The sequence below is a fragment of the Dipodomys ordii genome, unplaced genomic scaffold (genome assembly GCF_000151885.1).
Source record: "Dipodomys ordii isolate 6190 unplaced genomic scaffold, Dord_2.0 Scaffold194, whole genome shotgun sequence".
Taxonomy (NCBI): Eukaryota; Metazoa; Chordata; class Mammalia; order Rodentia; family Heteromyidae; genus Dipodomys; species Dipodomys ordii.
In genome coordinates, this window is record NW_012267410.1 from 770,295 (window position 1) to 794,674 (window position 24,380).

A 24,380-nucleotide genomic window follows, 5' to 3' on the forward strand; every position below is an offset into this window, starting at 1 on the left:
AGACAATTTTTGTTTATCTTCTCCCACAGTATGTATTTGCAAATATTTAAAAATAGTGAGTTTGGATTAAGGAGACTGATTCATGAGAATGCCTTTGAAGCAACTAAAAACTCTTGATTAAAATTTCAAGTTGTGTGGTAGACCAGACTTGTCAGATGCCAACTAATGTGACCAGAGTTGGCAGAAGCCTGTGGTCTCCTATGGGGAAACAGACAGGACAGTTGGTGGCCTTTTACAGCAAGTATCACTAATTACAGCTCACGGACTGCATCTCTAACTAGGACACAACATGGAATCTCATGGCTGTTCCAACTCTCTGTAAGTTAATTGCGTTGTGACACAAGTCAAGGACTTATCAACTCCCTATGACACAAAAACAAACTACATGTAAATGAGAATAAAATCAATAGTCCTTCACCAAGCACTGAGGATGCTGCTCAATGCCTAAATGTCTAAGGTCTTCAGTGTTCACATAAGTGACCATGGCTCATGTGAGTGGTTCCACATGAATGAGCTCATCAGGTGTTCATCGTGAATGAAATACATATTGCCTATAGATACACTTCATAAATAAGGCAACTGGGGTGGGAAGATATTAAGTAAGTCACCCAAATCCATGAAGCCAGGGAGCTGGGTAGGATGAGCTTACTAGGAGAGTCTCCTCACTAGTTCTAGCTAATATTCTTACCATCCCATAGTTACTTGGAGGCAGAATTTTGTTGCACAGATTAAAAAACAAATCCCAAGGGGAAGATGGATGCTAATAAACACTGAATTTCAATTTCTTTCAACAAATGAATCAGTGAAATTACTAAGGGAGAAACAGCAATAGTTCCTCATCTTCCAGGCATGACTCAGGAGACTCAGATTTGTTTTTGAATATTTTACTGGAGAGAGCTAACAGGAAGCTCTCAGAGGAGTTACAAGGTAAAAGTGTCCTGGCTGCAAAGCACAGAACTAAATGGTAGGGTTCCTCTCATTGTCCCTCTCCTCCAGACAGTGAGAAATAAGCCCTGACCCTCCCACATACTGCTGTTTAAGGACAAGCAAGTTCTGGCTCCTGAAAGTTATAGAGTGGAACTTGGAGCCAGAAAGACCTCATTAGCTTTCTTGGGGGTGATCTTGGAGAGGGTCTTTTCATGATTTGTTCTAGGCTTTGTTGGATCAAGGTGAAATGTTATGACCTACACAATCTACCTCTGAAATGGGCACATTTCTCTCCATCTGAAAGCCAGCCTTGCAGCACCTAGCTGAGTGGCCCTGGGGGGAAGGTACCAGGGCACTCTGACCTCCATTTGTCTTTGCAGAGTTGCTCTGCACATTTACAAGGACTAAATAAGACATCGTGGGAAGCAGCCAATGCCTGTTCTCACTTTATTCATGTCCAATTATGTGAGATAGTATGGGCCAGTAGGCTTGCATATCATCTTGTCAGGGACTCCCAAGGGTATTTGCATTAGCTTATGTCTATCAGTGCAAAGGAGAGAAACTTTTATTCATTTTTCTCAGCCACTATTTTGTTGTTGTTGTTGGTATTGAAGCTTGAAGTCAGGGCCTCACATTTGCTAGGCAGGCACTCGACCACGTGAGCCACAACTCCAGCTCTGAGGAAACCTGGCAATGCTCAGAGACAGTGCTCTTAAACCGGCATGTCACAGTATTGTGGACCCAACTTAGAAAGTTTTGCAGAGGGACAGTGACAGGTTTGCATCCTGGGGGAGTTTCCATGGCCTCACATTACCTTCTAAGATGCATTTTAACCCAAGCAGATATAGCCAACCTTTTATTTAAAAAGCACATTTAAGAGGTAGGCACCAGTGACTCATATCTGTAATCCTATTTAGAAGGCTGAGATCTGAGGATAATAAGCTTGAAGCCAGCTTGAGAAGGAAAATCCGACTATCTCCAATTAACTACCAAAAAGCCTGGAGGTGTGCCTCAAGTGATAGAGCACCAGCCTTGAGTAAAAATAAAAAGAAAGAAAAGAAGAGCTAATGGACAGCATCAAGCATTGTATTCAAGCCCTAGTACTGTGGCACGCACATGCACACACATACATGTGTACACACAATTACGTGTTAATTATTGCAGACAATCAGCCAGTAAACACAGACCCTTATAAATTTGGGATGGTGCCCTGATGTATTCAAGTGTCACTCTCCCCCTGCAACTTCCACTGCATCCACCCAAGGAGCCCCTGTGGGCTCATCTATTCCTAGGGCCATTACTCTGTCCTCTAGGGCACACTCACAAAGTCATAGCCACAGTGACTCCCTTGTGAATGGTGATACGGTATTACTCTGTAGAATTCTGAGTGCACAATACACCATGCAATTTTTTTAAATCATAATACACCATACGTTATTCTAAGTTCAGTGACTGGATGAAGTCTGTCCACATTGTGCAACCATTACCAGCACCTATCTCTAGAATGCTTCCCTTCATTTCCCTTCTCCCTGTGCCAGCCTCCTTCCCAGTCTACTCCCTGTCTGGGACCTCGTGTAAGTGGATATGGTATTTGTCCTATTTGTATCTAGTTCATTTACTATGATGTTCTCAGAGTTCATCACTTTTGGCTTTGATATAAAAGCCAAGCTTTCCTGCTTCTTGGCTGTTGTGAAGCAAGCAGTGTCCTCTGCCAGTCACTTCTATCATGAACTGCTGCCTCCACACAGGTATTGAAATCACACACCTGTATGTTCTACATTTGGGGTATTTAAAAGTACAGAGTTTCACTTAAAAAGTGTTCTAAGTAAGCAGGGCACCATCGACTCATGCCTGAGATCTGAGGAACACAGTTCAAAACCAGCCTGGACAGTAAAGTCCATGAGACTCCTAACTCCAATTAACTACCAGAAACATGGAAGTGGTACTGGGGCTCAAAGTGGTAAAGCACTAACATGGAGCAAAAAAGCTTAAGACAGTGTTCAGGCCCCGAGTTCAAGCCACACAACTGACCAAAAAAAAAGAAAGTGCTCTAAGAGGGTAAAAATATCCTAAAAATTATTTTCAGTATTTTGGGATTTCTTCTACATTTACAATCAGACATAAGCCAAATAAACCTCAGTAAGACAAAAACCCTCATAAATATTTCCTTCCCCTATATCTAGCTCCAATCAAATCTCTTACCTACTATTCCCTGCCCACTGCTGGCCCAGGGCCTCAGAGGCAACTGCCCCGACTCCTGTGCTCCCTAGCCCTACGGGCCTATTCATACCTTCCAGACCCCCTTTTCCCCTTCTTGCAAGCCTCATCTCAGGCAACAATTGGAAGCTTCCCCTCCGCTATACCAGTGAATCTTCCTCAGTCCCTTGTGTTACAGGGGTGAGCTGTCAAAGTGCTCCATCCATCTCAGCATTCCCAGCTATCTGAGTTTCTGGAACATCTCATTTGGCATAAAGCACGAAGCAGTATCTCCTCCTCAAAAGCTCTCTCCCTGTAATTTTTCAACATCACCCTCAGTTATGGCCTCTGAGCATCCTCACAGCAAGTTGTCTGCTGTGCTGCTCCGCTCCCTCCACCATTGTGTGGTGTGGTTTTTACCCCTTCCACAGTCCTCATGTTACCTGCACGGGTCAGCAGCAGCCCTTCTGTCAGTGTAGGAGTCACTGGGCTGCCCTGCAGCATCTCCTTCCTGGTTGACTAGTTCTTCTTAGTCTAGCTGACTCTGCCTGTTTCTGTGCTTGAAATAAGAGGCCACCTCTCCTCTCTACCCATGCTGCACCCCAAAACAGCCCAAGTCATATCTACCCAACTACCTACAGAACATCTCATGGGGATATCCAGTGAGTACTCCAAATCTCCTACATCCACAACAGATCTCTTGATTCTACAATGCAATGAACAGCAACAACCAAATACTAAATCATGTAGCAGAAAGCCACTCAGCATACTGCCTGGAGATTCTTGATCCCTCTCCCTCTCCCCTCCCCCTTCCCCTTTCTCTCTCTCTCTCTTTTTCTCCCCCTCTCTCTCTTTCTCTCAACTCCAACCACTTCCTACCCCCCTCCACTGCACAGTCCTGACCAGGGATCTAGATTGTGCTTTCTCCTAGTCCAACTTGTTTCTACCTCTCCCAGCAAATGATTAGGGTGGCAACACATCTAGGAGGAATAAAGTTTAACAAAGGGCATGAGATTGCCAGGAAGGCAGCATGACACTACATTATTTACCTGATGAAATGTTACCAGCTTCTTAAAAAATTCCAGCCTTCGGGGCTGGGAAGCTGGCTCAGTGGTATAGTGCTTACCTTGCATTCATGAGGCCCTGGGTTCGATTCCTCAGCACCACATAAGCAGAAAAAGCCAGAATTGGCACTGTGGCTCAAGCAGTAGAGTGCTAGCTTTGAGCTGAATAGCTGAGGGACAGCACCCAGGCCCAGAGTTCAGGCCCCACGACCGACAAAATAATAAATAAATGCATAAGTTAATTAATTAATTCCAGCCTTCAAAATTTGGTACTTACAGCTATCCTTTAATTAAAAAAAATAGGCCATTGAATCCTGAAACATCACAAAATACATTATGGCCCTTTTGGCAGAGCTGTGAATACAAAAATATATTGTTACATGAAAATATTGATGTTTATAAACAGTGGTAATCACCATTACCATAGTGAAAGACAAAGTATGGTATGACAGTGGGTTAGTGTAGAAATTTAACAGATTTTCCATGATCAAAAAACAGTTAAAAACTCCTAGCTTACTCAGGAGGATTACCTGAGGATTGCAGTTCAAAGCCTGCCTGGACAGGAAAGTCCATGAGACTCTTATCTCCAATAAACCATCAGAAAACTGGAAGTGGTACTGTGGCAGAGTGCTCTCGCCTTGAGCTGAAGGCCCAGGGACAGTGCCCAACCAAAAAAAAAAAAAAAGGTTAAATATATTTGTTTAAAAATGTTGCAAGCCACATACATAATTACAAAAACTCCTACAATTCAAAGAAAAAAAGACCAACAAAGTAGGCAAAAGACACGGACCTTTGGACAGGCATCACAAATGTTGCCTAAAAAAAAAACCATTCTGCCTCATTCATCATCTGAAACCAGATTTTAACACTAGCTGAGTAAAGAATGGAAAAACGTTGATATATAAGTGTTTAGAAGGCCATAAAACAACCTGAGTCATGTGTTCCTTTGGACAGAGGAAAATAGAGTAACTACTTGGGCAAAAAAGTAGGATTATTCTCCAAAGCCAAACACCAATCTAAGTACAATGCCATGATTTCATTCCTACTTAGATTCCAGATCCCTTCTCATATGACAAGGAAACGTGCACAGTGAGATTCACAGTGGTCCAGTGAACAGTGGAAGAAGAGAATGAAGAGAAACATCAATCACCCAATCAACAGCAAGGAGACAGGCAGGTAGAACAGACAGTCCAGAACTCTACAGCAGGGAGAATGAAGCATCTGGCATATCCCATAACCATGTAGGTAACTGTGACAAACAATATAGAACCCAGGGAAGTATCCAAAGACCATGTGCTGCATGGTTCCATTTTCAGATCCCTACACATATTCTAGGTGAAATTCATTTCCAAAGGAAGGCAGTAAGTGATAGTGTAAATAAATGGGGAAGAAGAGACAAACCTCACGGGCAGAAGCATTCTAGATAACTTTGGCCAAGTGCACTCAGGGAGCATCACAACCTGCCTTCAGGTGTAGCTGTGCTTAGATGTCCTTCCACAGAGCACGGTGTGGAAAGGAAGGGGTGACTGGAATGGACAGACTTGTGAGTTCTCAAGATCAATACTAGCAGGGATCGTCACAATGACAATGTCCACCTTTGAAAACAATGTGAATAAGAAAGGTGCTTCACCTCTGTGGTCTTCCTCTAAACAACCTATAGTTCCTGTCTGCATATGAGAAAAACCATCATGTAACTCTCACAAGGACTTCCTACAAAATATCCGACCTGTCAAAACCATCAAGTTCATCAAAATAGAGTTTAAGTTGAGCCTTGGCAGACAGGGAGACTAAATACCATGTGATATCCATGCATCCCTGGAAAAAGAAAGGATATTTGGTAAAGATTTTAAACTTCCAAGGAGGTATAGGCATTAGCTCATAATAATGTGGTGGCCACACTGGCTCTTTAGTTGGGTGCAGTGTGACACAGTGATGGATGTGCTAACATGAGGAACAGGAGGTAAAAGTAGACACTGGGCATCTGTGAGGACTCCACACTGCCTTCCCCATGTAACCTGGGAGCAATGGGACAGGATGGGGCAGAGAATACCACAGTTCCCACAGTCCAGCAATACATGAGCATTTAAGTTGAGACATGGCCAGTAAATACTGTCATTATGCCCCAAAGCGAAAAAACAGCAACCTGCGCGTTTTGTTCCTATCAAATACACTGAATCTTACAAAGGCAGTGTAGAGGCTTCAAAATGACATGGGTACTTAGAGTTAGCATGTCACTAAGTGGCATTTTCTGACACTTCCTGGCACAGGAGTCAGGTAGCTGTACTCTTAAGTTTGTACTTTAGTGCTGGGCCCTGAATGAAGGGATCAGTTCTTTGGGGTTTGATAAAAATGATACCTACATCTAAACCACAGAGAGATGGCGTATATGAGCTCACATCCAGAGTTATGGTTTCTATTAAAGATGACATTTGGGCAGTAGCCATGATCTTTCTGCAGGCACAGCTGAAAAGAGGAGTGAGTGCCAGCCCTTTTCTCCATACAGTGTGCTGCAGTTCACTAGGAAGATACACAAAGCAAGTACATTTGCACCACAGCCTAAGGGATGAACCGGTTCTGTCAAGTCAGAAACAAGGATAATATGGAGGCCATGCACATGGGTCACTTGTTCAAGATGCCACAGGTAGTCAAAGACATGCTGAGACTTCAGCTTGAGTCCTTGGCCCAAGTTTAGTACTAGTATGAGCACAACCATGAAAATAGGCACTTCATTTCCAACATCTGGCATGGCTTACAAAGCTGTCTATTGGTTTTTGGCCTTGTTTCTTAAGACTTAGCCAAAACAGAGCTTAAATACTGCATTCTACACTGTTTTGGTATATTGTGTTTGTATGTATGCATTATGTGTGATATGGATACACATGTGTAATTGTGTGTGGTACTGTGTATGGGAGACTGTGTGTAGATGAGATTATATGTGTGTATAAACAAGACTAATGTGCATAACCATGTATAGGATCTTGTGTCATTGTGGGGAGATGCTATATGTGTATGTATGTAACTGGGTATATGAAACTATGTGTGTGTGGTTGTAGTATATACATACATATGTGATGGCATGTATACAACACTATATGTGTGTGGCTTTATGGGTATGCGTATAACTAGATTACGTGTATGAGACTAACTGTGTATATTACTAGATGTATACATGTGATTATATCGTATAATTATATGAGTATGTATATAACTGTGTGGCTGTATATGACTGTGTATATCTGGCTGCATGTAACTATGTGTGCATTATGGGTGTGTGTGCACATGTACATCTGTGTGGGGACTATCATGGGGTTTTAACTGCAGTAATCTTAGTTAATGCACCCAGCTTTTGTTTTATTTTCATATGATAGACATTAAATACAGTGTACATTTTGAGGATTATAATTGTGTGTGAACACAAAAAGGTATGGTTAAGATCTCAAGAAATCAAGGAAATCTCTTGATGAGGAAAATATATTCTACAACAACATTCAACTTCCTCCTTGCCATCCTATTCTCATTTTCCTTTTATGAATATCAACTGCTACACAAAGTTAGAAATGTCCTAGATTTCCAACTATAGACTACTGCAAAAAGAGGAAATAAGTTGTCCTTTAAAAATGTTTGCCTTTTCAAACATGTTTAAACTTTGATTTTTGAAGTACATATTCACAGGGAATGACAAAGCTGGTATAGGCTATCTCGTACAAGATGAAGCCTAGTTCTTCCTCAGGATTACCTGTTACACAGCTCAGTATAACTGCAAAACCAAGGCACTGACATAGGGAAGAGTGTATGAAAGTTCTGTCATCACATGCATGAGTTCACATAGACGCTCCACAATCAAGATAGAGAGGACTATCCAGTCTACACAGAGCTCCCTCTTACTCTCCTTCTGAGTTACCAATCACTGCTAGTCCCAATGGGCTCTTGGCTATCTTCAATCATCACAACGCCATTGAGGCTGAGAATTGTATGCAAGAGGATTCAGGCAATATTTGAACTTTTGAGACTGAAGTGTTTGTTTTTGAAACAAAAAATTTTGTTGATTTTTTTCAAAGGATAAGAAGACATCATGATTTTCTGGCTCAGGATCAAGTTGAAGATAGTCCATGTTCTGTGAGTGTTTATACAGGATGTGTGTTCTGTGGTTCCTGGGAAGAGGGTTGTGCTAATCAGATCTTGTTAGCTGATGCAGTGCTATGTTCTTCGATGGCCTTGCTGATGTTCTGTGGTGGTGTCCGACCTACTGTTGAGAGAGGGTTGGGGAGGTCCCAAGTGCAACCATGGACATGGTTCCCTTGTAGTTCTAGCACATGTGGCTTTACTCATTTCACAGTCCTCACATTTGGAGGTACAAAGTGCTTTGTCTTCTTTGAAAAATATGGCCCTTCGTTGGAAAGCAGTATGGAGGTTCCACAAAAGACTCCACATAGAGCACCCCTATGACCCAGCAATCCCACTTTTGGGCATTTACCCAAATGATCACAAACAAGACCACACTAAAGATACCAGCACAACTATGTTTATTGCAGCATTATTTACCGTACCTAAGACATGGAACCAACCCAGATACTCCTCAGTAGATGAATGGATCAAGAAAATGTGGTATATAAACACAATGGAATTCTATGCCTCTATCAGAAAGAATGACATTGCCCCATTTGTTAGGAAATGGAAAGACTTGGAAAAAATTATATTAAGTGAAGTAAGCCAAGCCCAAAGAAACATAGGTCCCATGGTTTCCCTTATTTGCAATATCTAGTATATGTATGAGTCAAGCAGAAAAGGTCAGATAATGTGATGTTAGGAAAATGAACCCTAAGATATGTATTTAAATGTTTTTTCTTTCATGAATTTGTTTCTAACACATTTATAAGATTATTTCTTTGTTGCTTTGTATGTCCCTCCCCCACAGTATAACCCCTGCTTTCACTGTATTTGATGTCGGTATAATTTGTGGAGGGGAAGGGGAAAAACAAGTCATTTAAATAAGGATACAGGTGGACCTGTTGCAACAATGAGAAGTACACGTTGTCATGTCGAAAACGAACTTTACAACTTTGGTGATGGGGGGGTAGGGGGAGGCTGGGAAGGGATGTGAAGGGTAAACAAAGGAGGAGGCTACAATGCTTGGTAAGAAATGTACTCATTATCTTGCCCATGTAATTGTAACCCCTCTGTACAGTATTTTCACAATAAAAATTAAAAAAAAGAAATACTCAGGAAACAAAAAGACACAGACACTAAAAAAAAAACAGTGACAACAGGGGACAAACCAAAGGGAGAATGCTTTCACTGTATTTGATGTTGGTATAACTTGTGTAGGGGAAGGGAAAAAATAGTTTAATTAGGGATACAGGTAGACCCATTACAACAATGAGATATGCAAGTCGTTATGTCGAAAAATGAACTTTACAACTTTGGCTGGGAGGGGGGATAGGAGGGGAGGATCGGGCTGGGGGAGAGGGGGTAGTATGGGAAGGGGAAACAAAGAGGAGGCAACAATGCTTGATAAGAAATGTACTCGTTATCTTGCCCATGTAATTGTAACCCCTCTGTACGGTATTCTCACAATAAAAAAATTTTTTTAAATGATCAGGCAAAAAAAAAAAGAAAACATAAACAAAACAAAAACGAAGAAACAACAAAAACCCTCTTGTATCCTTATCCTGGAGTTCATCTCAATTAGCATCATTTTATATGGTCATATGTGCATTGAGTTATTATGATCCTCTGCTAGGATTACTCTAGGCATATACTAATTATTACAAATGAGGGAAAACATGGAGCCTATGTTTCTTTGGGTCTGGCTTACTTCACTTAAAATGAGTTTTTCCAAGTCTTTCCATTTATGTCATTCTTTTTGATAGCATAGAATTCTAGTGTGTGTGTGTGTGTGTGTGTGTGTGTGTGTGTGTGTGTGTGTGTGTGTGTGTGTGTGTGTGTGTGTGACATTTCTTGATCCATTCATCTGCTAAGGAGCATATTGGTTGGTAATGGTAAACAATGCTGTAATGAACATAGTAGTGCTAGTAACTAGAGTGTGGCCTGTGATTGGGTAAATGCCCAGGAGTTTAGCCTTTTCAGGAACCTCTACACTGCTTTCCAGAGTGGCTGAACCAGTTTACCTCCCCACCAACAGTATAGTAGCACTCCCTTTTGGCCACATCCCTGCCAATATCTACTACTATTTGTTTTCTTGATAAAAGCCATTCTAAACTGGGGTAAGGTAGAATCTCTCTTTCTTTTATGGCCAGAAATCATGAACATTCTTCATGTGTCTATTGGCTATTCTTATTCCCTCTCCAGAGAAGTTTCTTTTTAATTCTTTAGCCCACTTTATTAGTGGGGTGGTTGCTTCTTTGAGGATTTGTTATTGGGGGTTTAATTTTTTGAGCTGTAGGCATATTTTTGATATGAGGCCCTTGTCCGTTGTATGGCGAGTGAAGATCTTCTCCCAATCTGTGGACTTTCTAAAATAGTGTGGCTCATAATTTAGAGGTTTCAGTCCACAGCTCACTTGCTCCACAGCAGTGAGTTTGTGGTGAAAGAGAGCCTCATAAAGACAGAAGTGTGCCCAGGCTCCTCACCTCACAGTAGCCAGGAAGCAGAGATAGGAAGCACATAAAGTAACCTACTTTCTCTCACCAGACTGCGCCTCCTAAAGTGTCCAGTACCTCCAAAAATAACACTATCAGCTGGGGAACTGAGCCTTCAACACACAAGCCTGTGGGGACATTTCATAGACACACAAAAACACGATGATATAACCATTCTGCTTTATTTTGTGAACATTCACACTGGGCACTTTTCTCAGTCTTTTTTTTTAATATACATACAGATATCTAAAATGTCTTTAAAGTGTGCCAAGTTCAGACAAGGCAGAGAAGGAAGCTCTCAGGGGAAAGGAAACTTAATGTTGAGAAAAGTCAGAATAGGGCCAAACCTAGAAAGGGTCCAGGACTACACAAAAGAGTTCAAGTCCTTTACCACGTAGTCTATCTAGTATGTGGTTCTGATTTGGGGATAAAACTCTTAATGGTTTATTGTTATGATTTTGTAGAGAAAAACAAGTGAACATGCATTCTATGTGTCAGTATCTTTATATTTTCCATTCCTACAAACTGTCCATACTAGACGCCAACTGCCTGACAGAAGATGCCCAGAATTCTCAAGGATATGGAATATAATTATTTTGTATAACCAGAATCTCTATCAAAATCATATTACCATATTTTTCAGTACTGGAGTTTGAACTCAGAGCTACCATCTTGTTTAAGGCAAGTGCTCTACTGTTTGATCCAGGACTTCGGTCCTTTTTTGCTCTGGTTATTTTAGGGATATTTTTGGTTTTCTGTTTATGCCAGCCTGTACTATGATCATGCTATGTATCTATGCTTCTTTTCTGCCATAGCTGCGATGACAAATGTGCATTACCACATCCAGTGTTTGTTGTTGCTGTTGTCTAGAGAAGCTTTTGCCCGGGCTAACACTGAAATGCTGTATTCCCAATCTTAGCCTCCTGAGTAGGTAGAATTACAGGCTTGAGCCACTGTGCTTAGCTTCCATCACGACCTTACACAGATGGGAACACCAGTCTTAAAGATCAGCCAGTACAACATAAAGAATCCAATCCTGAGGACAGGAAGTTCTGACAAGGTAACAGTATATGCAAATGATCTGGGGAAGAGAGAGGGTCTGTACTGACAGAGCAAAGTTTGCACATACTTTGTTCTGAAGTTTAAGTATTTCCCTTCCTGAGATGCTCTGAAGTAGTCTAATGTCTCCCACTAAGAAAAACAAAGCCCCCATGAAAGTCCCTGGGAGGAGAGAAATAACCCTGTTTTGCTGTGCGATTTCTCTGGCGACTTACTCCAGGATCTCACCAGTCCTCAAGCTAGGACCTCAAAAGTGAAAAATACAAGAGTTGGAAGAACTTTAGAGCTCCCATTTCTGGCATGTGCCCTAGAGCTACAGTGTCTGATGGTATTTTATTCTGAAAAAGATACATCCCACTGAGAGTTAACTCACTATCAGGGTCGAAGATCAGAATCTCTAACAAACTCATACCAGTCATGGATCACCCAAAGGAAGATTTTTGGAACAACACAGAAGTCCAGGCCCATTCGCCCACTCCAGGCTGATCTGGAAAGGACCATCCTAGAAAGGACCTGAGCATCTCCAGATGGCCCTAGGCTTCCTGCCTAGGAGCAGGCTTCCAATGGCCTAGGGGGATACATTATCTGTCTTATCTCCACTCAATCCCCAAGCATGAATCCTGTTTCAGTTATCTCCTATCTAAGTCTAACCCTCTGAAAGTAAGGCCAAAAGTTAACACATAGTAATGGGTACACACAAACCTAGAATATGCATGCTGCATATGCACACATATACACACGTGTATACAGAGACCTCTGTTCTGAGCATGCACAGAAGAGGCTTGATACCTATCCACTGGAAAAAATATAGCCAGCATGGTATGAAACTCTTAAAATTTGAGTTCTCAAGTCTAAGATGTGGTCCCTTGAAGATAGCCTGTATGATCTTCTTACACAGGTATTGAGAAGAGGCCCCTCCAGTCCCAGACTTTGCACAGGGAGGACAGTTATCCCCAGCTCTGGGAATCAATGGCTGTCTCTAGTGCTTCCTCTTGGTGAGCACAAAATCTTAACTCAAAAACCTCTGGGTAAGTTGTCATCTTGGATCCTCTAAGAAAGCAAGCCTCACTGAGGGCTGGGTTTTCAGGTCTGCTGTATTGCCCACTCATTCCCCCAGGTCAGCAGTGCGGCTTGAGGCAGAAGCCAGTAGAGGAGTCCCATTATCCCATATTTTGTGTTCGAAGACCACACAATTTATGGTCAGCCACAAGACTGCTATCGCAATGAAGAAATGATCATACTAAAGACACCACACTCATGTAGTCTCTACGACAGTATACTGCCATTATGGCTCCACTATTAGCCACCGTTTGTTAATTGCTTCTGGTACCTGATTCATAAATTATAAACTTCACCAAAGATACATATGTATAGGAGAATACAGAGTATCTATATGGATCTGGAAGTACACATAGGACTAGGATTCCACTGAGGTCCTAGGATGCACCTTGCAGGTATGGAAGGATTACTGTCTATGCAGATGTAAACTGTATACTAAACATTCCTCGATATGATCAGTGGGAGGGGAGGCTGTCACTCACACATGAAATTAGAACAATTGAAAAACAGAACCCAAAGTGGAATGTTGGCAGCAGAAGAGACAAGCTATTTAGAAAAAGAAAGAAAAAAAAAACTACTAAAAATGCCAAGTCTAGAGACTCCTTCCACCCCATGTCCCCAGAGGGGATAAGCTGTCTGGGTACTTGGGAGGGATGTCACCACTTAAAGAGCCCTCTGGCTTGAATTCCACGCTGGCAGGGGGCTGCTGCTGACAGTGACTTGGGCAAGCTGTGACCTTTAGAAAGGAAGGTCACAAAGCAAGGGCCATGGTCAGGAAATAGGCACAGCCTTTCAAAATTACAAGCATGCTTACTTCATGAAGAGCAATCACACTCACAGCATATCAATGAATCTGTTTTGTGTCTCTGAGAGGCCTGGAGGGCACATGTCAACACATAAGGAGATTCAGTGCTGGCCTCCAGGATCACAGATATGGCAGAAGACATAGCTAGCTACCTGTTCGCACAAGCACTGAGGGTCCTTCACTTTAATTCAAAACATGCATTTTGTTTCTAGCTTGCTCCTTCATTCATCTAGCACCAAGAATCATGCCTCACAAACTATGATCTCATATGGTCCAATTGATTCATGCTTTTAATATCCAATTTAATGTCTTGGAGCCAGTAATATTTCCAAAGAAAATATTTACAACAATATAATAAAAGTCAAGGGAAAACAAGTTCTTAGTGGAGGAAATCTGACACGCGGCTGCTTTGTCTCCCTGCAGTGAGGGCTTCCAGTGGCAGAAGTCCCACCTCCAGAGACCTGTATACTCCAGCGCCCCAGGACATAAAAGACATATGTGCCCTGTAGGTCAGCACACGTTAGTGGTATCCCATCTGGCATTCTTACACTGACATGTACGTGCCACATGTGTGTCTCAAGGCAGGGGTTGTGGGCTTTTAGCAAAGTCGACAATGTAAAAGTTTATTAAAAATCAAACTGCTGTCAGAAGGTAGAGGTAGGAGGATACAGTCTGAGGTTAGTCAAGGCAAAGTGCAAGACCCTATCCGTAAAACGAACTGAACAAAATAAAAAGATGGGGCATGGCTCAAGTCGCAGAACACTTATCTAGGAAGTCTGAAGCTCTGAGTGGTCCCCAGTACTGTCAAAAAATAAAAATTAAATAAAAATAAAGCTCTGTATGATATCCTTCTTTTACTATTATTTTCTCATGTGCTTATCATCTATGTTCCTCATCTGGAGGTTCTTCAAGTAAAAGAAATACTATTAGGCCAGCATGCCTGTAGTTCAACCTTTAGGTGTCAAGACCGGGTCATCATCCAACCTTGTACAAGGTAAGAAAAATAACCTCTCGGGCTGGGAAGGCGGCTCAGTGGTAGAGCACTTGCCTTGCATGCATGTGGCCCTGAGTTGGATTCCTCAGCACCACATAAGCAAAAAGGAAAAAAGCCGGAAGTGGTGCTGTGGCTCAAGTGGTAGAGCGCTAGCCTTGAGCTGAAGAGCTGAGGGACAGCGCCCAGGCCCAGAGTTCAGGCCCCATAACCAGACCCGCCCCCAAAAAAAAGAAAAGAAAAAGAACTTCTCTTCTCATATACATTGGGTTCATTCTCTTCTTGCATATAATAGATGATGAAAAATGAAATCCACATAATATTATCTCAAAGAAAACTCATGGAATGTTTTTGTAAACTCTAAGGTACGAATTCAGAAACTATTACAGACCTTGTTAATCCATGGAGGATATACTCCAAGACACTCACAAACTATTACAGACTACTTCGTTAATCGATGGAGGATATACTCCAAGACACTCAGTGGGGGCCTGGGCCTATGAATCACACCAAATCCTATATGCAAATGGTATAAAAGCCTGACAGTCAATGGCTGACAGAAGGGTAGTGTACACACAGGTACACTGCCCAAGGGGACAACTCACAGCCTGGCTGGACAGGGCAGGAAGATGTCAGCACACTCAGAACTGCATGTAATTTAAAACCACACGTTTTTTGTTTCTAATTTTTTCCATTTTATACTTTCAGAATACCTGACTACAAGGAACTGTAACTACAGAAAAGGAAACTTCAGATAAGAGAGGACTACTTTAGTTAACAAGTAACCAGAGTATTATATATCCAGCATCTACAATCTGTCATAAGAAAAGGAGATAGGACAGGAAGGCAGGAATTTTATTTATTTATAATTTGTTTGTTTGTTTGTTCCTCTATTTTTTTGGAAGCCATACTGCAAAAGCACAGAAGAGAAAAAAATAAAACTTCACGGCTTAACTAGTTCATGGTTACACAGTTCAGCCATGAGAAAATGACAAATTTACTGACCAAGTATAAAGATGTTAAATCCCAATGCTGAGAACTGCTCCATGCAGGCTCCTTGGGAAGTATGAGAGTCCACAAACAGCCCTACACAGGAAGTGGCTAAGAAATACACAGCCCTCTCACCTCTACAGGTTATCTCTCTCTCAGTAAGTCTGATGTAGGTCCCGGATGACCCTTAGCACAACTCAGGAATAGCACTCCTGTGGCTGGAAGACCAGTGTCCTCCTAGCCTCAGCCCAGCCTAGAAGGGCCACTACAGTCCCTCCTGGCCTGGCAAGGCCACAGGAGTCCCTGTATCCTCCCTGGCAACCTGCTCACAGCCTTCCCTCACTATCCAAAAGTGACTTCCTTTACTTTCCAAAATCAGTATTACTGGCTGGAGAGTTTTCTATTGAGGGTGGGGGAGAGGGGGTAAGATCGAATGAAATTTATATTGCATTAAGAAGGAAAGGCTTTGAGTTAGGAAGGAGTGGGTTCCTAGCCTCCTCTGCCTCCCATTACGTGCGGCTTTGACCAGCTGTTTGATTTCGCAGAGCCTTATCCAGGTTCAAGATAAGTATTCTGGGAATGGATGGTCACTGTGTCATTTTCAGGTACATCAAGAATGACAGGAAATAGACCAGCAAGAATATGGGCAAAGTCAGTAATATTTTTGTCTTCCATGCCATGCATGGGGTAAAATATCTGCACCGGAGGCCAGAAAAGATCCACAGAGGCAACAGGCCTTACACCAGGTGTTTGCAAATGCAGGGGCTGCTTCCAATGAGTGGAAGACTGTTTCATCAATTATTACAGACTACCACAGAACCTGGAGCACCAAAGGTTGGAACCATCTTGTGAAACTCTGAACCCACCTGTGGAGGAAGAAGCAGTCAGTTCAAGTAGGATATCTCTTTGGACCTCCAGGGCCTCAGCTGACAATAAGGGGGCCAGAGGTTCATTCCTACTTGCACAGAAGCCATTTTGAGGTGCAGAAATCACTTTTAGGTACCAGAGCATCTCTAGTCCTATACCTCCAACAGCAGCTACAGACCTGAAAACTTAAGGACTGACCAATGGCCTTGTCTATAAAAAGTCTTTCTCAATAATTCTTGAAGAGTGGCCATCTCTGAGACTGCCACTGGCCAAGAGCTGGAGTGTAATATAAGGAGCTGATTTTAGGCAATTTTTCTAAAACTATTGTTACCATTTGGATATAGTTTGAGGTCCCCCAAGGAATGGTGTGTTGAAATCTGATCTCCATTGTGAGGTACTGAAGGGGATAGAAACTTGAGCTGAGTAGTTTTTGCCGGTTGATTAGATCCAATCATCGGGGTGGGTCTCCATGATTGAATCCTAGAGGCTTTGTGTGGAGAGGGAGAGACTCAAAGACAAGCACAGGTTATCCAGCTCTTCCCATGTGATGCCCTGTACAACCTCAGGGCTCTGCCAGCAAGGTCATAACCAGATGAACTTTAAGAACCTCCAGAATTGTAAGCTTAAACCAGTTTCTTTTCTTTAAAAAGTTACTCATGCCCAGGCATTTCATTACAGTAATAAAAACAGACTGACAACATTTATAAAGTCTAGGAAAATGGTTCCTATGTAAATCCAGGTTCCTATGAATATATTTAAAAAGGCATAGTACTGGATACATTCTTAGGAAGATCAGATATGACCTGCCTGGCTTTTCATTTTCCCCTGCTGAATTAAGCAAAGCCAACTGTTGTTTCTGTGGAGGATGGAAAGGATGTGTACAAGATTGTGGCTGATATTTACACTTTGGCTATTCCTGTGAACAACTGAGAAGTTTGTGAAATCCAGGTCTTGTTTACTTAGCTTAGAAGTCTTGCTGCCTAAGCCACTGTCTTTTCTCCCTGGAAAACCAACATCCTTCCATACATTAAAGTGCTTTTCTTCTGAAATAGCCTCCAATAGCTTTTCAAAACCTCAAAGCCCACAGCATAGTGTACAAAGCTCTTCACGTCCTTCAACCACAGCAAGCAAGCAACAGCCAACCCCTCACGACAGGAAATGGCACTCAGTTTTCAAAATTGGGAGCAAGAATAATGAATAGCTTGTGCATTTGTAAACAACCATCTGTTGTTGAAAGAGGTGTGTGCTCCCATCCTCTTCCCATGGTCAACACTCCCCAAAATGAGCATGGCAGAGGCAGGGAGTCTCCCGTGGCTTAAATGGTGAGATGAGATTCTAGGCCAAAGAAATCTAAGCCCTAACTCCTCAAAGTGCTCCCTCAGTTTTACGTCAAGGGCAGATCTAGTAGCAGGTCATACACCTTGAGTACCTGTAAGTAGGAAAAACATTCAAGGCTGACATTCCACTCACCATCCTTCCTGGCCAGCATAGCTTTCCCATCTTCTGACATACCAGATGGTAGAGTTTTTCAAAGACCAATCAGCATATGCCTGGCCTCTAACTTAATGCTATATGCCTCAGTCTTCAGAATCCATTAGACAGCTAGTCCATACAGCCTGCACTCTCTGTCCAGGTATCTTCTCATGCTCTTAAACTTATTCTAATTGGAACTTCCTCCAGCTTCTTTAGAGCCCTTCCCACAGGGTCTGTGCAGCCCCACCTCTGGCACCAGGGATGGCTATGTATTCTATTCCTAAGGCAGTCAGACAGGCCTATAACAGCAGGGTCCAGCCTATTCTGAAGGCTGTGAAAAAGAACAACACTTTACCTGGTTTTGTAGGTACTAAAATGCAGTACTAAAACAGCACTGTTGTTTTATGATTGGTATTTGCAATAAGTAATACAAGTAAATGTATCTCATGATTTTCTTAGAGAGTATCTTTCAAAAAACAAAAGTGAATTTGAGTAGGCAAATAAGGTTGTTTGGTGTAGATGTCAAAAACTTCTGAAATAAACACAGTCCTTTAAAATGACACGAGTGTAGACATTTTGTTGTTGTTTTTTTGGTTGTTTTTGGTTTTTGTTTTTGGGGGTTTTTTTTTGTTTTTTTTTTTTTTTGTCGGTCGTGGGCTTGAACTCTGGGCCTGGGCACTGTCCCTCAGCTCTTCAGCTCAAGGCAAGCGCTCTACTACTTGAGCTACAGCGCCACTTCCGAGTGTAGACATTTTGATTAGTATGCATGCACTGATAATTTGTGTGTGGCTCTCTGACACTGCCCTGACATGCATTAATGCACCTTATTGGGTGCTTAGGCCCAGTGAACACAGTAATCCTCACTTTTCTTGCCATTTCTCCCCTAAATTCCGGAGAAGGGCTAGCAATTCCAAGTTTGCTCATGCCACTGATGATTAAGAACTTCAGGAAGTAGCATCAGAACCTAGAACATGTTCCCTTCAGAACAGAATTTACATTCTGACAGATTGACAAGTGACTGCATTTACAAATGGCAAAATCCAGAGAGGTTCCAATAACTATTTTTAAAAAATTTAGAACCACCAGGAGTCTGAGAGCTTTGTTATATAATTAAATCTCAGGATTGGCATAGGGAACACCCTCCCTCCCCCCAAGCCCACCCAGATCTTGGTCTTGCATAAAGTCTGGGAAACTCCAGAAAGGCAGGCAGGGACTAGTAGCTCAATGGCACCCCTGGTGGCAAAACCTAGAATATGAAGTATAAAGGGAAGGCCTGGGAATCAATCAACCAGCTACTCAAACTCATTTCCACACCAAGCATGCTCTGATAATTAACAATGTCCTAATAAGTGGAACAACATACCATTTTCTCTATAAAGAATATCACAAGGATAACAATATGGAAGCATTGGGATACTTAATCCTACCCTCATGAAATACTACATGTTCTCATGAAATACCACATACTCGATTTATAGCCTTCTGAATGTGATACATCAAAAGAGGCATAATTGAAATTAAGAAGGTTCCACAAACATTTTAAATGTGTTGAGAGCAAAGTGCTGGTGGCTTATGTCTACAATCCTATGTACTCAGAAGGCTGAGATCTGAGGATCTGGTCTGAAGCCAGCCTGGGCATGAAAATCCATAAGATGCTTAAATCCAATTAAGTACTCCTTCCTTCCCAAAAAAGCTGGATATGGATCTGTGGATCAAGTAGTAGAGTGACATCCCTGAGCAATAAAGCTCAAGAACAGTGCCCAGGCCCTGAGTTCAATCCCCAGGAGTGGTGCATACACACACACACACACACATGTGCGTGCACATGTGTGCACGTATGCAAACACACACACACACACACACACGTGCACACACACACACACAAATGTGTCTGAGGAGAAACAGCATATTAACAAAATGCCTTAGTAATCACTTCAGACTAATTTAAAAGAAAATTCAAACGTAAGATAGCAAACTGATGGAAACAGTTATACCAAGAGATTTCAGTCTGTAACTTCAACAATATCACAGAAATCTAAATAGTAGAAGCAAAAGATGGTTTTCAAGGAAAGATGAAGTAGGTGTTATTGTGGGTGTTATCCCACAATCTGAGACATAATCTGACTACCCAGCTTGATTTGGGCATCTAATGAACTGGATTACCCAACCACCAATAACTCACAGGAAAAATGTTTCCAACAATGGTTTAACGGATTATTTTTGTGGGCTGAGGACATAGCTCAGTGGTTGTTTGCCTGGCATGCATGAGAACCTGGGTTCACTCTTTAGTCAAACACATACATGCATATACCCATGTACACAGTGTACGTGTATCTATTCATGCATGTGAACATACACAAGTTTTGCCACACAGCCATGTTTTTGTCTACAAGTTTTTGTCTACCTGCTACAGGATACGATGGAACTTCTGAGTGCCAGAATCCATGAGAAGTAGATCTCTCACACAACAGAACCTTCCTAAGAATTTTTATTGTTTATATTTTCCTTTAATGGAGACTTATTTTCTCAGAATCAAAGCTGGAGTGAAGGATTTGCTAGGGAAAAAAGGTGCTTAGCGGCCCTAATACAGTGCACAACAGGCTCCAGTTCAGAACATGTTCTAGAAACATGTGCTGAGGCAGGTGAGGGGAAGCACTATCCTGACTTACAAGTGCGATATGTCTACTGTTCTACATCTTCCCTGTCTACAGCCATAACCCATCAATTTAAAGTTGGAAAAGGGAGATTATTTTGTTATTGTTTGTTTGATACTAGATATTCAAGCCAGAGCCTCATGCATGCCAGGCAAGTGTTCTGTCGCTTGAGCAACACCCCAGAATTTTTGCCCTTCTGTGAACTCAGGGCCCAGGTACTGTTCTTTAGCTTTTTCCACTCAAGGATGGCATGCTACCACTTGAGACATACATCCACTTTTTAGTTTATGCTGGTTAACTGGAGACAAGACTTTCCTGCTTGGGCTAGCTTTGAACTGCAATTCTCAGATCTCAGCTTCCCAAGTAGCTAGTATTATAGCCATGAGCTACCAGCACCTGGCTTATAAATTTGTTTTTGACATAACGTATCTATACCTTTTCCCAAAGTGGCCTCGGTCCTACTTCCCAAGGAGATGGAATCACAGACATGTGCTACCACCTCCAGCAGTGATCCAATTTTTGAACTGGGTCCCTTAGAAACTTAATTCAAGGCACTTCAACAAATCTGAACTGTGTTTAATGGTCACATTCCTAGTTTAAAAATTACTGGGCAAATTAAGCATTTAAAACAAGAATAGCAAATCCATCTGCTTGTTTTATGAAGAAAACAGAAGACTTACCTTTGGCACAAAGCAACAAGAGGTGACTGGCAAACACAGATGAGGTTTTTAGCTGATGATATCACCGCTGAACTTACAAAGATGTGGAGATCTGACAAACTCTCGAATCCAACTCAAATCTCAGTGAATCTTCATCTGGGACATCACTTGCATTAAAGGAACCTATGAAACCTATAAAGAAGTAGAGAGGAACATGCATTAGATGTGCATGTTTGATCATGTCTGTATTTTATCTACACAGGAGGCTGGGATCTGAGGATCTCCTTCCAAAGCCAGCCTGGAGAGGACAGTCCGTGAAACTCTTATCTCCAATTAACCATCAAAAAGCTGGTATGGAGTTGTGGTTCAAGTGGTAGTGTGCCAACCTTGAGCAAAACAGCTAAGGGTCAACACTCAGGCCCTGAGTTCAAGCTTCACACACGTGTGCATGTGTGCCTGCATACACACTCTCTCACACACACAAATGTGTATGTTTGATTGAATTTTACCACTTTAAATAAATAAAAGTACCCAGTGATTTGCTTGAACACAGTATTTTTGAGCCTATTCTAGAGGAACATTCCATCTTTGCTTCCCTGCATTAGTTCTGCAGCAGGAGTCATAGAGGGCTGAACCACACATCCTGTGGCCAGCAGTTGGAGGAGGGATAGGAAAGAGGGGCAGGTGGCAACCATGGAGGAGGCAACTTAGGCTCCTCAGTGCCTTCCAGCACTCCTCTCCACAGCCCAAGTGCAAAGGAGGCAGGTTCAGGAACCCTAAGAAAAAAGGTCTGCAAAGCATGAAACTGTGGGAAAATCTGGTTCTCTCTTGGAGTCCCTAACACTGACTATTTGCTGAGAGGAGACACCAAGTGGATCCCTGATCTTGGGTTAAAAACATCAAGAATACCACTCTAAACGGCACCAACTTAAAGGGAGATGGAACTGATACAGGGGCTACAACTCCTCCCTTTTTGTACTGAGTCCAATATTGCTTTGCCTTGCCAATTCTTAAACATCCCTGCCCTTGACCAGCATTTTTGAGGAGACCCCAAAGGGCTATGTAGACTTCTGAGTGAGTTCACTGGCATCTTTAATTACATTTCAAACCCAAAAGGGATCTGCCTTGACAGTTCACTCAGAGGCGATCTATTAATTCATCTTGAGCATGATTATGATCCAAAATGTTAAATACCCTGCAGAAAAAAAATCGAATTCTGCTTCAGTCAGACAGAAAAAGATAATTCAAGTAGGGCTATCATAAAAATGCTAAAAGGCAAGTTCATAAATTTTGACATAAGTATCCTTCTTTATGTATTCTCCTGTATTACCATGAAATCACCGTGAGTTTTAAAAATACCTATGATTCAATGCAAGACAAAGTGAGCAGTAAACAGTAGGAGTCTAAACAGGTCAAGATTCCAGTGCATACTACAAAAGTTATTGCTCCCCACTCCATGCTTATGATCACGTGATGGGTCCCTAAATGGAAGTTCTAGTATGTGGACTTGGGTCTTGAGCCAAGGTTTTTATTTCCTCTTGCTGACATCAATGGTTTTATTATCTATGCCACTTACCAAGGAAACACAATACACAGAAGTGCATTAGGCACCCATCCTCCCTGAACCATTTCCAATTCATATTTTCATGAGCTATTTTAGAAATAGGCAACATTTCTAAGATTTGAATTGAAAAGTGAATTGGTCTGGAATCATACTTCCCCAGGCCAATGCTAGGTTAAGTTCACAATCAGACAAGTGATATTACTGAACCTTCCTAACATTTTTTTTCTGATAAGATGTTAATATCCAAATTTACTTAGGAGTTAACTTTCTTAGGCTCCATGTCAGTTGGCTTACCATCACTATACCAAATACCTGAGATTACTGACTTATAAGGAAGAACGGATTATTTGGGTTCAGAGTTTTAAGGTTTCTAGTCCTTTGTCAGCTGACTTGGCTGTTTGTGGCCTGTGATAAAGCAAAGCTAATACACTCAGTTCATAACAACTAGGAAAGAGTCCCAAAAATCCCCCTCAGGACACACCCCCAATAACCTAACTTCCTCCTTAGGCTCCACCTCCCAACAGTACCATGAACCAGTATCCAAGTCTTTATCACATGATGTTTTGGAGAAGTTTAAGGTCACAAATATGACAAGGTCATTAAATATTTTCCATAATAGATTTTAGAGTTAGAAATTCTCTTGGTTCTTAAAAACCCAAGTCCAGTGAGCTGTACATTCACCCAAACAGAAAACCAAATGCTAGCAAGTTAGGTCTAGACCAAAGCAAAAGAACAATGAAATGGGGGGATATGGGAAGGGATGGGAAGGGGAAACAAAGGAGGAGGCAACAATGCTTCATAAGAAACGTACTCATTACCTTGCCCATGTAATTGTAACCCCTCTGTACCGTATTTTCATAATAGAAATGGGTTTGAGATGTTGAATCTTTTGAATCTTTTGTTAATAGGCCAAGTCAAACCACAATGCCTCTGATCATTGTCCAACAGAAAGAGAACATGATTTGATAAGTAGTTGCAATGCAAGTAAAACAACGTAAAATTCACTTCAAGGTGCCAAAGTGCCTTGGATTCAAGTGTGAGAAATGAAGGTTGCAGTGTTTATTTGAGAAAAGTACTGCTTTGGCAAACTGTCAGTGCATTGCATGCCTCAAAATCAGAAACATAGTGACCAAAACTGCACTCTCATTGTTTTGTTTTTGTTTTTTTTTTTTTGGGGGGGGGTCCGGTAGTGGGGCCTGAACTCTGGGCCTGGGCGCTATCCCTCAGCTCTTCAGCTCAAGGCTAGCGCTTTACCACTTGAGCCACAACGCCACTTCCAGCTTTTTTCTTTTTGCTTATGTGGTGCTAAGGAACTGAACCCAGGGCCTCAGGCATGCAAGGCAAGCGCTCTACCACTGAGCCACCTTCCCAGCCCACTCTCTATGGTTTAAATGAAGTTCTCCACTACTTCTGTCCATGGGGCGGGCAGGGGAGGGGGAGGGGGCAGTCACTCAAAACTTCTGTTAAGGGAAG

At 42.0% G+C, this 24,380-nt stretch overlaps 1 protein-coding gene across 1 annotated transcript in view; it reads right to left on the reverse strand.

Moving 5' to 3' along the window:
* Nck2 (NCK adaptor protein 2) overlaps positions 1–21,503 on the reverse strand; it is a 67,775-nt gene extending 46,272 nt beyond the window's left edge. Inside the window, exon 1 of the mRNA XM_013034699.1 lies at positions 21,365–21,503. The gene's annotated coding sequence lies outside the window, so the exon portion shown is untranslated. The remainder of the gene's footprint in view (positions 1–21,364) is intronic.
* Between the last annotated feature and the right edge of the window lie 2,877 nt (positions 21,504–24,380).